The sequence below is a fragment of the Amaranthus tricolor genome, chromosome 5, assembly GCF_026212465.1.
Source record: "Amaranthus tricolor cultivar Red isolate AtriRed21 chromosome 5, ASM2621246v1, whole genome shotgun sequence".
Lineage (NCBI taxonomy): Eukaryota > Viridiplantae > Streptophyta > Magnoliopsida > Caryophyllales > Amaranthaceae > Amaranthus > Amaranthus tricolor.
Window position 1 is genome coordinate 7,340,350 of NC_080051.1, and position 15,936 is coordinate 7,356,285.

Genomic DNA, 15,936 nt, shown 5'->3' on the forward strand with positions numbered 1-15,936 from the left:
TACTAGATTTATGGATTGAGCGGTTTGGTTGTTGCAAGAACATTTATGAAATGACAAGTGAAACTATAAAATTAATGCATTTATGTTATGTAAAAGAAAATGATAGCCTGATTTGTGAAATGTTATAATGATTCATTTTATGTTGTGAAATTAATGCGCATAAAATAACCTGTGATTTTTCTTTTTAAACCATTGGCTAGTTCAATTGCAAAATTCCTGTGCTCGCCAAGATTTTGGACAAAACAAACTAGAGTTTATAGCATTATCAAACTTGGAGAGATGGTCGATTGCGTGAAGAATGTTGTTGGAAGAAACCCGGATCATGCACAGGTTTTACGGAATTGGCGGGCTAAGTTGTCAAATGATCCAAATCTAAGGACTTTGGTTACATCTGCACCAACACAAAGAGTGAATCCAAGTGAGGAAATTGACTTTTTAATCAAGTTTTTGTCAGGCTCTTTCTCTCATTTTTATCGCATGTGCACGGTATCGGTATGTTTCACTACTACATAAGTATTTGATTATGTAATTAGAACATGATTTGCTGAAAAATATCTACCTTGTACTCTTTTGCAGACTAGAGTACCTTTTCAAAACAATGTTCAATTGATTGAGTATTGCGACAACTATTATCCGGATATGGTGATATCACTGTATGAATCACTTAGAATTTTTGATAATAGTTTTAGGGGTGACTGTTAGCTTGAACTCAAGTGAATATTTGTAGCAAGGTTTTAAGATTCGCAACTTTAATTAGTGGATATCTTTGTAATCGTTATTAAAATTTCAATTCCCCCTTCTCATGTTAGACACATTTATGATAGCAATTTTTATATTAATTTTCTGCTTTGTATGTCTAGCAAATTCATTTTTGAAAACAAATTCCGATCTCGGAGAAACTAATTAGGAAGAGTTTTCAGAGGCAGAGAGGCAGTGAAACAGGAAGCGAAGTGGAGAGAGACTGTGATATTGAAAAGAGAAAGAGATCAAGTTGAGAAACAAGGAAAATTTCAATACCTAGGGTTTAGTCTCACACTTTTGTTAATTTAATTATCAGTTATTGAACTATATATAGGTTATACTTATTGGAGCCATAAAGATTTTAACGACTTATTTAGTTGTAATTTTGATTTTTTTTTCCATTTGGTTCTTATAGGGTAATCAAATTAAGTGATGAGGCGGAAGAATGGGCATGGATTCTGATAAAACAACTCCATTCTCCGGCAATCTACGGAAATACCTAGCTAGCTTAATCGCTCGAAAATCATTTTTGTTCATGTAATTGAACTTCAGTTTAAGGTATAAAACACTGAGCTTTCTTCACCACTTATATTCTTCTCAAATTCCTTGTATTTTTCAGCTTTATTTTTCTTTATTTTCATATTTTGTAACTCTTGCTTTTGTGTTAGTGTCTATACAAATTTGTTATAATTGGCATTTTTTTAGGGTTTACAATTGATTTGCAAATAATACTAAAAGTTTGAAACGTGTCACCTTATTATCGGTCAATGAGACTAACTTTTAAGAATTGCCACCTAATTTGGACCCAATGAGCGAAAATATTCACGCACGAGCACATTTAAAATATATCTCTAAAATGACAAATCTAAACTTAAAATATATCAGCACGTCTTGTGTTTGGCTAGCCGCACTATGTGATTTTTTGTAAACAAAATAAAATAACTCCTATAACACTGATCAAGTAACCCGTGTATTATTGACTGAGTAATCCTTATAATACTGACCAAGTAACCTTAATACTCACAAAGTAACCTCCATGATGATTGGCCACATGTCAACCACATATATAAGAATTTGTGAACATCTATCACTAAAAGTATTTTCTAAACACAATTATTAAAATCTATTAGCTATATATACACTTCCAATTTTAAATCGAGTTAAACGTCTAAGAAAATAAAATCAACACATTTCACAACGTCGAGACACACTCTTGTACTATTGCGTGTTGCTCTGCGTGCAACGCGCACATGGGCCTACCCTAGTACTAAAAAATATGGATCTTACAAGATTTGAACTAACCTTTAGCTTAAATTTTAACATGTTAGTCACTAAGCTATTACCATATTACTTATCATTCTATCAAAATTAAATATTATTAACGATTTCTATCATGGAAATAATGTAGTAGTTTGGGACATCGCCCGGACCTAAAAACTTGTTTATTATTATACGATTAGCAAGGAAGTTTCCTCACAATTTCATTTATTTTAATTTATTAAGCATTAATTTTACAAAATATATTTGTTATGTGCCTCTTTTATACATGTTATATTATTATGATGTATTGTTTTGTTATGTTGGATTGACTTAATGTTGATTATAATTAAAAGTTAGTGTAACTCACCTTGGTGAGTATGTTCGGCAGAATACTTTTATGTAGCAATTGATGACTATCTAATCTGTTGACTCTCTAATTTGCTGCAATTGATGCCAATTATTCTAAAAATCATTTCTTATAGTGCTTCCCACGTGTATTGAAAATTGGGGTCAGCAATATGAACGCATTACGCATCTAATTGCCATGACCTTAATCGAAATTATGGGCCCCAAATTAGAGAAATTCCACTCCAAATTGTTTTTTGTGTTGTTAAGTATACTTCAAAAGTAAGGTACGCATTTACTATCATACTCGTATTATTGATTTGTGATTGTCATAGTAATTAAATATAGTTAGCAGTAAGAATTAATTGGCTAATGATTGCTATTATTTTTATTTTTTTAATATTGTGCCGATATCTATATTCTATAGAGTATCAGTGAATTATTTAACAATTTGTAATTGTTATGTTAAATATTGTGGCATGTCGGCACTATTCCAATAATTCAGTTAAGGTATCTTGAATTATGTACGGTTTTTAGTGTGTCAAGCATACAGAGAAGTACGTTACGAAGTACTAGAACAACATCTAGTTGGATCAGTCATCTGCTTTGTTGTGGTGGACTTTAAGAATAACGTAGTTTTCTTGAATAAATTAATTTGGTTACTTCTTGGTTTTATGTAAAGTATAGTAAATGAATTTTGCCATTATAATTTTTCTAATTTATAATTTTATTTGCTGAATTTGGGGTTATCAAACTTAATTAGCTTTATCACATGATTTTGTTATGTTTATGTGATATGTTTACTATTAATAATCTAACATTATCTATTACACGTCATCATGATAATTTATTTTGTTATCACTTGATAATATATAGACAATAGTGGAATAAAAAGGCAGAAAAAAATTGAGGAAAATTTCTTAACAAATATACATATTTAATTATATGCCTAAGCTAACTGCTCAAGAAGTGTTATTTTGATCAAATTATGTGTTTATGATGAGTATGGACTAAACATCGTGGATTATTTTTATGGTAACGCGTTGAACACTTTAACGATGATTGTAATATTATTTGTACTTCTATGAGTGATATTACTTACACTTGAATCACACTATAATTTCATTGGCTTCATGAATAATAGGTTTAAAAATACTTACGTCATAATAAGAACTAATATTTATGAGTATGATTTGGTTTTTTTGATGATATGTTGCATTATATTGTTTCTAATTACCCTTATAAGTGAGATGCTAATATTTGCATGATGTTATAACTCTAAGTGAGTATTGAAGATACATAAATTACTAGATTTACTCACTACATAAGTGAATGAGAGTTCATGCGATTGAAAGAAAGCATGTTTGCATGATGTTTTCGTGATTACAATTCATTGAAAAGCTTAATTAGAATTGACAACATGATTACATATCAACTATTGGACTAAGAAATAATGTTTATGAGTTTATAAATGCAACATAACATTGAGGGAAACTTTACATGATCAACGCTTATTTTAAGATGAATGTAATTAGGCAAGAGGAACATGATTAAGTGTTCTATAAGTATAATTTTATCTAAGCATGTTTTTGCTAAAAGGAACACGTTACTTGATAGATGATATTGCCAATAAAATTTATGATTTAAAATGTGTAGGGATTTTAAAGGTTGTTGGATTGATTCCATACCCCCATATGCAAGGATTAGGGGCGAGATTGTAAGTAATTGTTGCACATAAGTAACAAAACATATTGATGGTCTGTTTGATACATACATTAACTAAATATCAACGATTTATCTAATAGAAGTGGCTACATGTTAATTATTTATTTTGAAATGATACCATTCTGAAGATGGATTTAAATAAATGTCATTGATTATATACTAGTTGTAAATGCTCCAATTAAAATTAATGTCCAGTAGGACAACATCAATTGCTGATGAACCTATAGCTTGTCTAAAGCGTGATAGATTAATATGTTCCAAAGATTATTAAGTATCTTCGAAAAGGGAAGGATCCATTATTGACAATGTCAAATTCGAGGAAGTGATAAATTACATTACATTTCTTGAAGAAATCACTTTTAGTAAAATTCATATTTTCCATGATTATATAAAAGATTCTAGAAGATTATGAAATGTCCAACAAGATTAACATGTATCAAGATTATAGTCAAAACTCAAGCAGAGTATGAACAATTATTGGATAAAATATTAGCTGATTGTCTTGTCAATTGTATAAAGAAACACATGTTGATGTTCTAATATCACACCATAGTAATGGCCATGCATAAAGTAAGTTTAATAAAGTGATCACTAGTGTTAGAAAACTATCTAGAGTTCAATTTCAGAGATGTGATAATTAAATTAGGCCATCTGTATTCAATAAATACCCATTATGGAAACCTGAAGTTTCATTTGATAATGTGCTGACACTCTCTCAATGTTAGATATATAAAATGAATTGAATGGCAACACATAACATTGAGCTTGAGCAATAATAATATGTGTTGATCAAAATTTCAAGAGTTAATAGGTTTTGATTTTCATATATACGAAAGAGCAATAGGTGAACTCCTTATTAGCATATGCATCAAACACTGAAACGCCTTCATCCCACATCTTTCTCAAATCCTCAACGAGAGGTGCAAGATATACATCTATGTCATTGCCAGGTTGTTTAGGACCCGAGATAAGAAGCGAAAGCATAATGTACTTACGCTTCATACACAACCAAGGTGGCAAATTATAGATCACTAAAAGTACCGGCCAAGTACTATGTTGAGAACTAAGATTGCCGAATGGGTTCATTCCATCCGTACACAGTCTGAGCCTTAAATTACGAACCTCATCCCCAAAAGTCTTATGCAACCTATCAATACTCTTCCACTCCGGAGAATCAGATGGATGTGTGAGCAAGTGACCTTTCTTCACCCTATCTACATGCCACCTCAAATTTAACGCATCTTTCTTTATAGAAAACAAGCGTTTGAATCTAGGTATTATTGGAAGATACCAGAACACCTTAGCCGGGGGCCCTTTAGCATCCCGAGCCCCTTTACGCTTGTAGCGCGATAACCTACACGTAGGACACTCTTCTAAGTTCTCGTTTTCATTCCGATACAACACACAATCATCGGGACACGCATGAATCTTCTGGTACTCTAAGCCGAAAGGACACATGAGCTTTTTGGCATAATATGTCGACTTTGGAAGTTCATTTCCCTCAGGAAGCATCTCACCTAACGCTTCTAATAACATTGTGAAACTAGCGTCACTCCAATTGAACTTTGACTTAATGTTGAAAATTGTCGACACTGCTGTTGAACTTTGTACATCCAGGGTACAAAGGCTTTTGAGAAGCCTCTGTCAACAAGTCAAAAACACGAGGACGTTTTCCTAACTCATCCTCGACTCCCTCCATCATCTCATCAACACGATCCACATCCTTATCGACATTCTCTTCATCTGTCTCATACCCATCAACATGATCTACTACATCCTCATTGACATCGGCCACATTATTGACATCCTCAACAACACTTTTCTCTTTGTAAACTCCCTCCTCACCATGCCAAACCCAAACATGATATTGAGGCCTAAACCCACGTCGAAGTATGTGCTCCCTAAGTATATCAACACTATCTACCTTTGATACATTGCCACAACTGATACATGGGCAATAAAAACCAACTCCCCCCGTCCTAACTTGATGTTCAACCGCAATACTACAAAATTCTAATAAGCCATCAATAAATTCCGACGATTCAATGCTTCTATACATCCAAGAACGATCTTTTGTCATCCTAATTAGTGTGATTAATTGATTGAAAACAAAATTAATACACAACTTTTAAACATATATACTTATTTCTAACCAACATATTTAACCCTAAAAAAATATATACTTATTTATACAAAATCTATTTAACCCTAAATATACATACTTCATATTCTAATTCTATACTTCATACTTCACTATTAAGCACTACATTGTAAATAAAATCATATTCTAATTCTAATAGTTAAAGACATAACTATAACAACAAACCACATTTTTATCAAATAATACAAATATTTAACAAACTAGCATACAAGCAAAAGCAAAACATATCATTTGCAAATAACAATTCAAACAAAAATTCACTGAACTACTAAATTACATCTATATATATATATATATATATATATATATATATATATATATATATATATATATATATACACGTATGTATGTATATATATATATATATATATATATATATATATATATATATATATATATATATATATATATATATATATATATATATATATATATATATATATATATATATATATATACATATATATATACATGTATGTATATATATATATATATATATATATATATATATATATATATACATATATATATATATATATATATATATATATATATATATATATATATATATATATATACATACATACATACGTGTGTGTGTGTGTGTATATATATATATATATATATATATATATATATATATATATATATATATATATATATATATATATATATATATATATATATATATATATATCTACAACGAAAAACAGAGAAACAAAATTAGTATACAAACGGTTGCCATAACTTTCGAGTTTTTTCATGAATATCTTGCAAAACTTAAATGCTTAACAAATTAAAAGGAGAAAAAATACTGTAATGTCGTGGGTTTTGAAGATGAACAAGACCAAAGTATTAAATTTCGTGGGTTTATGAACCAAGAAGATGAAGACTTTGAAGAAACTGTCACCGCGTTTTTGAAGATGAAGATGAAGAACTTTGTAAAGATGAAGAACTTTGCTGTTACGTTTGTGAGGATGAAGAAGAGGAACAAAGCAGATGAAGATGAAGATGAAGATGAAGCGTTTTTTCAATGGGTTTTGAGAACAACCGCAGAATGAATTGAAGAGAAGTCGAGTTTGTGAAAAAAAAAATTTGAAATGGCGGGTTCTAATTTATTAATGTAACGGTTATTTGCTGCGGGCCACGATAACCGGAGCAATTAAGGTTTTTGTAAGTGTTATTTGCTGCTGTCAGAAGCACTCCGCGGGCCGCGGAGAATTACTCGAGGCGCGGAGCCTGGTCTGTCTGCCTTTAAATTTTTTCTTCATTTTTTTTTAAATACTTATTTGCTGCAGTCCTAAGCATAACCGCAGCAATTAATTGTTTTTTTTCTTATTCTTTTTCCTATTTATTGCTGCGTATATACAAAAACCGCAGCAAATTATAAGCAGCAAATACGTTTTTTTACACTAGTGATTGTCGATCTTTACAGAAGTTGTCCAGAATGTATGTATGATTTGTGTCTCACTTGCTGCCGGGAAGTTCGTGCTGGACAGCTGCAGGTTTGTGGAGAAGCTGTAACGGAATATTTTAAAAGGGATGTATAATCTATGCATGCTAAAAACTCTCGTGGTCAGTCAAAAAAATCTACTAGAGGCTACAACACTCTTTCCAATTTAGAGGATTCAGCTAGAAAGAGAGCGCATGTCCAATCAGAGAGAGCAAAGATGCTCCTGCTCAAGTGAAGAGAATAGCTAGCGGCCTTTCTCCTGAGTTACCCCTTGATCAAAATAAGGCTTTATCTGAATGGAAAGCAGAGAACAATGGTGCCATAACTTGCCCTCCACCAATATATGAGGGTTGTGGTGGTGCAATTCTTGAATTAAAATGTATCTTATCAAATGGTTGGGTCTCAGAATTGTTGAAGAAAGCGGAGCAGACTGTGTCCCAACGGGAACAAGATAATTCTTCCCATGCTCTTGAGGAATGTTCATCCCTTGCTTCAGATGTTGACTGTGGATGCATCATGCGGAAATGTGCTTTCAGAGAAGGTTCTAATGACAATTATTTATATTGCCCAGATGCTGGAGACATTCAAAATGGAGATCTCAAACACTTCCAGTGGCATTGGACCCTAGGAGAACCAATCATTGTCAGGAATACTCTTGAGACTAATCCTGGTTTAAGTTGGGAACCAATGGTCATGTGGCGTGCTTTTCATGAAGTTGGAAATAGGGTATTGAAGGTGAATCCACCATAAGTCAATCCAAGTTGTCTTTTCTATTTTAGTCAATCCACCATAAGTCAAGACTTTGGCAAGCTATTTGACCATCATTGATGATAACAAAGGGCCACTTTTTTTTTTTCTAAAATTTTAACTTTTGTTTGTTTTTTTTCTTTTTCTTTTTTTTTTTTGTTGTTTTTCATTAAGTTAAGGTTTTATAGTGTGTTTTATTTTTTCCATTGTTTTTGCTTTTGTCAAGGCTGTGATTCTCAATTGTATAATCCTTTTTTTGTTCTCTGTTGCTTAAATTGTGATCGATATTGGGTACCATTCGCTGTAGGTTGAACTCAACTCTCACCAATTTTTTAAAGATTATTCACGAAGTCGATTGGAGGGGGCTGAGTGGCCTGGCTTACTGAAGTTGAAAGACTGGCCAGCTATTGATAAATTTGAGCAGCGTTTACCACGTCATAGTGCTGAATTTATCAAAGCATTGCCATTTAAGGGGTATACACATCCTAGGAATGGAGTTTTGAACATAGTAGCCAAGTGGTCTTTAAGAACTTCGAAGCTAGACTTGGGTCCAAAGGCCTATATTGCTTATGGATGTGCTCAAGAATTGGGTTCTGGAGACTCTGTCACCAAGCTTCACTATCACATGTTTGATGTGGTACGTATTTTTATCTGTATCTATCTATTTATTTGCACCTTGAATGATGCATGAATGTTCCTCCATGCAATCAATATTAATACAAAATTTGAAATTCCCTATAATGTGTATAAAAAGGTTTACTATTTCATACTCCCTCTATTTGCACGTAACTGTTCCACTTCCTTTTTCAAGCTCAAAGTTTGTTATTATTGACTCTGTATATCAACTAATATATATTTCCCTTTTCTATATCAGGCGGTTCTTTACCTAATTATTTTGGGACTAAGGATTTTTTGTTATTTGTTTGTTATATAAACATTTTTATTTACCATGAACTATTTTGATTTGTATATACAAAAATTATATATATATATATATATATATATATATATATATATATATATATATATATATATATATATATATATATATATATATATATATATATATATATATATATATATTTATTTATTTATTTTTAAATATGTAACTAAAGTTAGTAACGGTGAAGCTAGGAGAAAAGGAACAGACTACAACGGAAATCAATTAGTATAAGGTACTATGGGGCATGAGAAAGTTACCCGCAACAAAGCCGACACCTTCAGGAGCAACTACAGGAAGAGGATGATGATCTTGCAGCAGTTGACGACGATTCTGTGGCGATGGAGGTGGTGGACAATGGTGTATTATGGCGGTGCACTCAACTCTCTCAAAGTCACTGTAACGAGGAGTACTTTGTTCTTTTTGTTGAAATAAACGTAAAGGCTGGAAATTAATAGTGCAAAGTGTGTATGCATTAGTTTGTGCTTAAAAAGGACAGTTCTTTTCCAAATATAGGTTTATTAGAATATAATAGTAAGTAATGCTAAGCGAAAGTCTATCGAACCGTGATTATTGCAAAAAAGAAATAAAACAAAACAGTATTTTTAAAAAAATAAATAAAACTTACATCATTAAAATAAAATTTTACATATTACATCTTTCTTTAATACATAATTATTGTCCATAATATAAACTACATACATATTATATCCTAATCTTAGATATGATGTGTGGTTTATATTTAATTTGATGATTCATTTATGCTGTTTAGATATAAGAGATTGTATGTTGTTGATCTGTTGACATATTTCAATAGTAGGATTGCTTTTGAAGATAGAAATATTATTGACTGTAATTTTGTAAGTGCTTACATTTTTTTTTGTTTTTTTGTTTTTTTATTTTTTTTGTTTTTTTGTTTTTTTGTTTTTTTTTTCTTTTTTGTGATTTTTTTTCAATAGACTTCTCACTTTCGTTGCCGCATTTGTTGTTGGTTATTTTAAAGCTTTGTATTTGAAAGACTTTTAATGTGGTAATGCCTCATTGCTATAAATGGTATAATTAGATTTATTATTGAGAATTATTTGATTGTAAGAAACTAACAAATTCGTAAGTCATAGCAAACTCTACCATTTGTTAACAGGAGTAGCATGACTGTGTCTAGTCGTCCAGCATTACACTTCCCAAACAAAACTGATTTATATGTATACTAGATACTAGATTTATGGATTGAGCGGTTTGGTTGTTGCAAGAACATTTATGAAATGACAAGTGAAACTATAAAATTAATGCATTTATGTTATGTAAAAGAAAATGATAGCCTGATTTGTGAAATGTTATAATGATTCATTTTATGTTGTGAAATTAATGCGCATAAAATAACCTGTGATTTTTCTTTTTAAACCATTGGCTAGTTCAATTGCAAAATTCCTGTGCTCGCCAAGATTTTGGACAAAACAAACTAGAGTTTATAGCATTATCAAACTTGGAGAGATGGTCGATTGCGTGAAGAATGTTGTTGGAAGAAACCCGGATCATGCACAGGTTTTACGGAATTGGCGGGCTAAGTTGTCAAATGATCCAAATCTAAGGACTTTGGTTACATCTGCACCAACACAAAGAGTGAATCCAAGTGAGGAAATTGACTTTTTAATCAAGTTTTTGTCAGGCTCTTTCTCTCATTTTTATCGCATGTGCACGGTATCGGTATGTTTCACTACTACATAAGTATTTGATTATGTAATTAGAACATGATTTGCTGAAAAATATCTACCTTGTACTCTTTTGCAGACTAGAGTACCTTTTCAAAACAATGTTCAATTGATTGAGTATTGCGACAACTATTATCCGGATATGGTGATATCACTGTATGAATCACTTAGAATTTTTGATAATAGTTTTAGGGGTGACTGTTAGCTTGAACTCAAGTGAATATTTGTAGCAAGGTTTTAAGATTCGCAACTTTAATTAGTGGATATCTTTGTAATCGTTATTAAAATTTCAATTCCCCCTTCTCATGTTAGACACATTTATGATAGCAATTTTTATATTAATTTTCTGCTTTGTATGTCTAGCAAATTCATTTTTGAAAACAAATTCCGATCTCGGAGAAACTAATTAGGAAGAGTTTTCAGAGGCAGAGAGGCAGTGAAACAGGAAGCGAAGTGGAGAGAGACTGTGATATTGAAAAGAGAAAGAGATCAAGTTGAGAAACAAGGAAAATTTCAATACCTAGGGTTTAGTCTCACACTTTTGTTAATTTAATTATCAGTTATTGAACTATATATAGGTTATACTTATTGGAGCCATAAAGATTTTAACGACTTATTTAGTTGTAATTTTGATTTTTTTTTCCATTTGGTTCTTATAGGGTAATCAAATTAAGTGATGAGGCGGAAGAATGGGCATGGATTCTGATAAAACAACTCCATTCTCCGGCAATCTACGGAAATACCTAGCTAGCTTAATCGCTCGAAAATCATTTTTGTTCATGTAATTGAACTTCAGTTTAAGGTATAAAACACTGAGCTTTCTTCACCACTTATATTCTTCTCAAATTCCTTGTATTTTTCAGCTTTATTTTTCTTTATTTTCATATTTTGTAACTCTTGCTTTTGTGTTAGTGTCTATACAAATTTGTTATAATTGGCATTTTTTTAGGGTTTACAATTGATTTGCAAATAATACTAAAAGTTTGAAACGTGTCACCTTATTATCGGTCAATGAGACTAACTTTTAAGAATTGCCACCTAATTTGGACCCAATGAGCGAAAATATTCACGCACGAGCACATTTAAAATATATCTCTAAAATGACAAATCTAAACTTAAAATATATCAGCACGTCTTGTGTTTGGCTAGCCGCACTATGTGATTTTTTGTAAACAAAATAAAATAACTCCTATAACACTGATCAAGTAACCCGTGTATTATTGACTGAGTAATCCTTATAATACTGACCAAGTAACCTTAATACTCACAAAGTAACCTCCATGATGATTGGCCACATGTCAACCACATATATAAGAATTTGTGAACATCTATCACTAAAAGTATTTTCTAAACACAATTATTAAAATCTATTAGCTATATATACACTTCCAATTTTAAATCGAGTTAAACGTCTAAGAAAATAAAATCAACACATTTCACAACGTCGAGACACACTCTTGTACTATTGCGTGTTGCTCTGCGTGCAACGCGCACATGGGCCTACCCTAGTACTAAAAAATATGGATCTTACAAGATTTGAACTAACCTTTAGCTTAAATTTTAACATGTTAGTCACTAAGCTATTACCATATTACTTATCATTCTATCAAAATTAAATATTATTAACGATTTCTATCATGGAAATAATGTAGTAGTTTGGGACATCGCCCGGACCTAAAAACTTGTTTATTATTATACGATTAGCAAGGAAGTTTCCTCACAATTTCATTTATTTTAATTTATTAAGCATTAATTTTACAAAATATATTTGTTATGTGCCTCTTTTATACATGTTATATTATTATGATGTATTGTTTTGTTATGTTGGATTGACTTAATGTTGATTATAATTAAAAGTTAGTGTAACTCACCTTGGTGAGTATGTTCGGCAGAATACTTTTATGTAGCAATTGATGACTATCTAATCTGTTGACTCTCTAATTTGCTGCAATTGATGCCAATTATTCTAAAAATCATTTCTTATAGTGCTTCCCACGTGTATTGAAAATTGGGGTCAGCAATATGAACGCATTACGCATCTAATTGCCATGACCTTAATCGAAATTATGGGCCCCAAATTAGAGAAATTCCACTCCAAATTGTTTTTTGTGTTGTTAAGTATACTTCAAAAGTAAGGTACGCATTTACTATCATACTCGTATTATTGATTTGTGATTGTCATAGTAATTAAATATAGTTAGCAGTAAGAATTAATTGGCTAATGATTGCTATTATTTTTATTTTTTTAATATTGTGCCGATATCTATATTCTATAGAGTATCAGTGAATTATTTAACAATTTGTAATTGTTATGTTAAATATTGTGGCATGTCGGCACTATTCCAATAATTCAGTTAAGGTATCTTGAATTATGTACGGTTTTTAGTGTGTCAAGCATACAGAGAAGTACGTTACGAAGTACTAGAACAACATCTAGTTGGATCAGTCATCTGCTTTGTTGTGGTGGACTTTAAGAATAACGTAGTTTTCTTGAATAAATTAATTTGGTTACTTCTTGGTTTTATGTAAAGTATAGTAAATGAATTTTGCCATTATAATTTTTCTAATTTATAATTTTATTTGCTGAATTTGGGGTTATCAAACTTAATTAGCTTTATCACATGATTTTGTTATGTTTATGTGATATGTTTACTATTAATAATCTAACATTATCTATTACACGTCATCATGATAATTTATTTTGTTATCACTTGATAATATATAGACAATAGTGGAATAAAAAGGCAGAAAAAAATTGAGGAAAATTTCTTAACAAATATACATATTTAATTATATGCCTAAGCTAACTGCTCAAGAAGTGTTATTTTGATCAAATTATGTGTTTATGATGAGTATGGACTAAACATCGTGGATTATTTTTATGGTAACGCGTTGAACACTTTAACGATGATTGTAATATTATTTGTACTTCTATGAGTGATATTACTTACACTTGAATCACACTATAATTTCATTGGCTTCATGAATAATAGGTTTAAAAATACTTACGTCATAATAAGAACTAATATTTATGAGTATGATTTGGTTTTTTTGATGATATGTTGCATTATATTGTTTCTAATTACCCTTATAAGTGAGATGCTAATATTTGCATGATGTTATAACTCTAAGTGAGTATTGAAGATACATAAATTACTAGATTTACTCACTACATAAGTGAATGAGAGTTCATGCGATTGAAAGAAAGCATGTTTGCATGATGTTTTCGTGATTACAATTCATTGAAAAGCTTAATTAGAATTGACAACATGATTACATATCAACTATTGGACTAAGAAATAATGTTTATGAGTTTATAAATGCAACATAACATTGAGGGAAACTTTACATGATCAACGCTTATTTTAAGATGAATGTAATTAGGCAAGAGGAACATGATTAAGTGTTCTATAAGTATAATTTTATCTAAGCATGTTTTTGCTAAAAGGAACACGTTACTTGATAGATGATATTGCCAATAAAATTTATGATTTAAAATGTGTAGGGATTTTAAAGGTTGTTGGATTGATTCCATACCCCCATATGCAAGGATTAGGGGCGAGATTGTAAGTAATTGTTGCACATAAGTAACAAAACATATTGATGGTCTGTTTGATACATACATTAACTAAATATCAACGATTTATCTAATAGAAGTGGCTACATGTTAATTATTTATTTTGAAATGATACCATTCTGAAGATGGATTTAAATAAATGTCATTGATTATATACTAGTTGTAAATGCTCCAATTAAAATTAATGTCCAGTAGGACAACATCAATTGCTGATGAACCTATAGCTTGTCTAAAGCGTGATAGATTAATATGTTCCAAAGATTATTAAGTATCTTCGAAAAGGGAAGGATCCATTATTGACAATGTCAAATTCGAGGAAGTGATAAATTACATTACATTTCTTGAAGAAATCACTTTTAGTAAAATTCATATTTTCCATGATTATATAAAAGATTCTAGAAGATTATGAAATGTCCAACAAGATTAACATGTATCAAGATTATAGTCAAAACTCAAGCAGAGTATGAACAATTATTGGATAAAATATTAGCTGATTGTCTTGTCAATTGTATAAAGAAACACATGTTGATGTTCTAATATCACACCATAGTAATGGCCATGCATAAAGTAAGTTTAATAAAGTGATCACTAGTGTTAGAAAACTATCTAGAGTTCAATTTCAGAGATGTGATAATTAAATTAGGCCATCTGTATTCAATAAATACCCATTATGGAAACCTGAAGTTTCATTTGATAATGTGCTGACACTCTCTCAATGTTAGATATATAAAATGAATTGAATGGCAACACATAACATTGAGCTTGAGCAATAATAATATGTGTTGATCAAAATTTCAAGAGTTAATAGGTTTTGATTTTCATATATACGAAAGAGCAATAGGTGACCAGAAGTTCACCAGAATAACTTATATATTATTGTCAAGTATTAAGTGACTAGAAGCTCATCAAATACACTATTTAAGTCTTCAAAGATATTGAAGATCACCACCTAGTAGAATTACAAGCAAAGGATTTACGCTTGTATACCAATTCTTTTGATTGGGGCTATTATATGTCAGCACATAAGAAACATGAGAAGAAAGAAATATTGATCTCTAGAAGAGAACATATTTTGGAAATTGCAATAATAAATACACATGCAATGTAAAGTTAATGAAGAAATGATTCAAGTTTGATGGTAAGGCAACTTGAAACAAAAAAGTCATATAAGATAGTGGTAAACGCAACATAGGTATTGTTCTCACTAGTATGGATAAATGAAGATGCTTTACAATGAGGATTCAAGTTTGATCAGGGAGGATCAAGAATCAAGAAATG

At 30.8% G+C, this 15,936-nt stretch overlaps 1 pseudogene; it reads left to right on the forward strand.

The window, feature by feature from the left end:
• The first annotated feature begins 279 nt into the window (after positions 1-279).
• On the forward strand, positions 280-11,828 carry LOC130812845 (lysine-specific demethylase JMJ26-like; annotated as a pseudogene).
• The last annotated feature ends 4,108 nt before the right edge of the window (positions 11,829-15,936 follow it).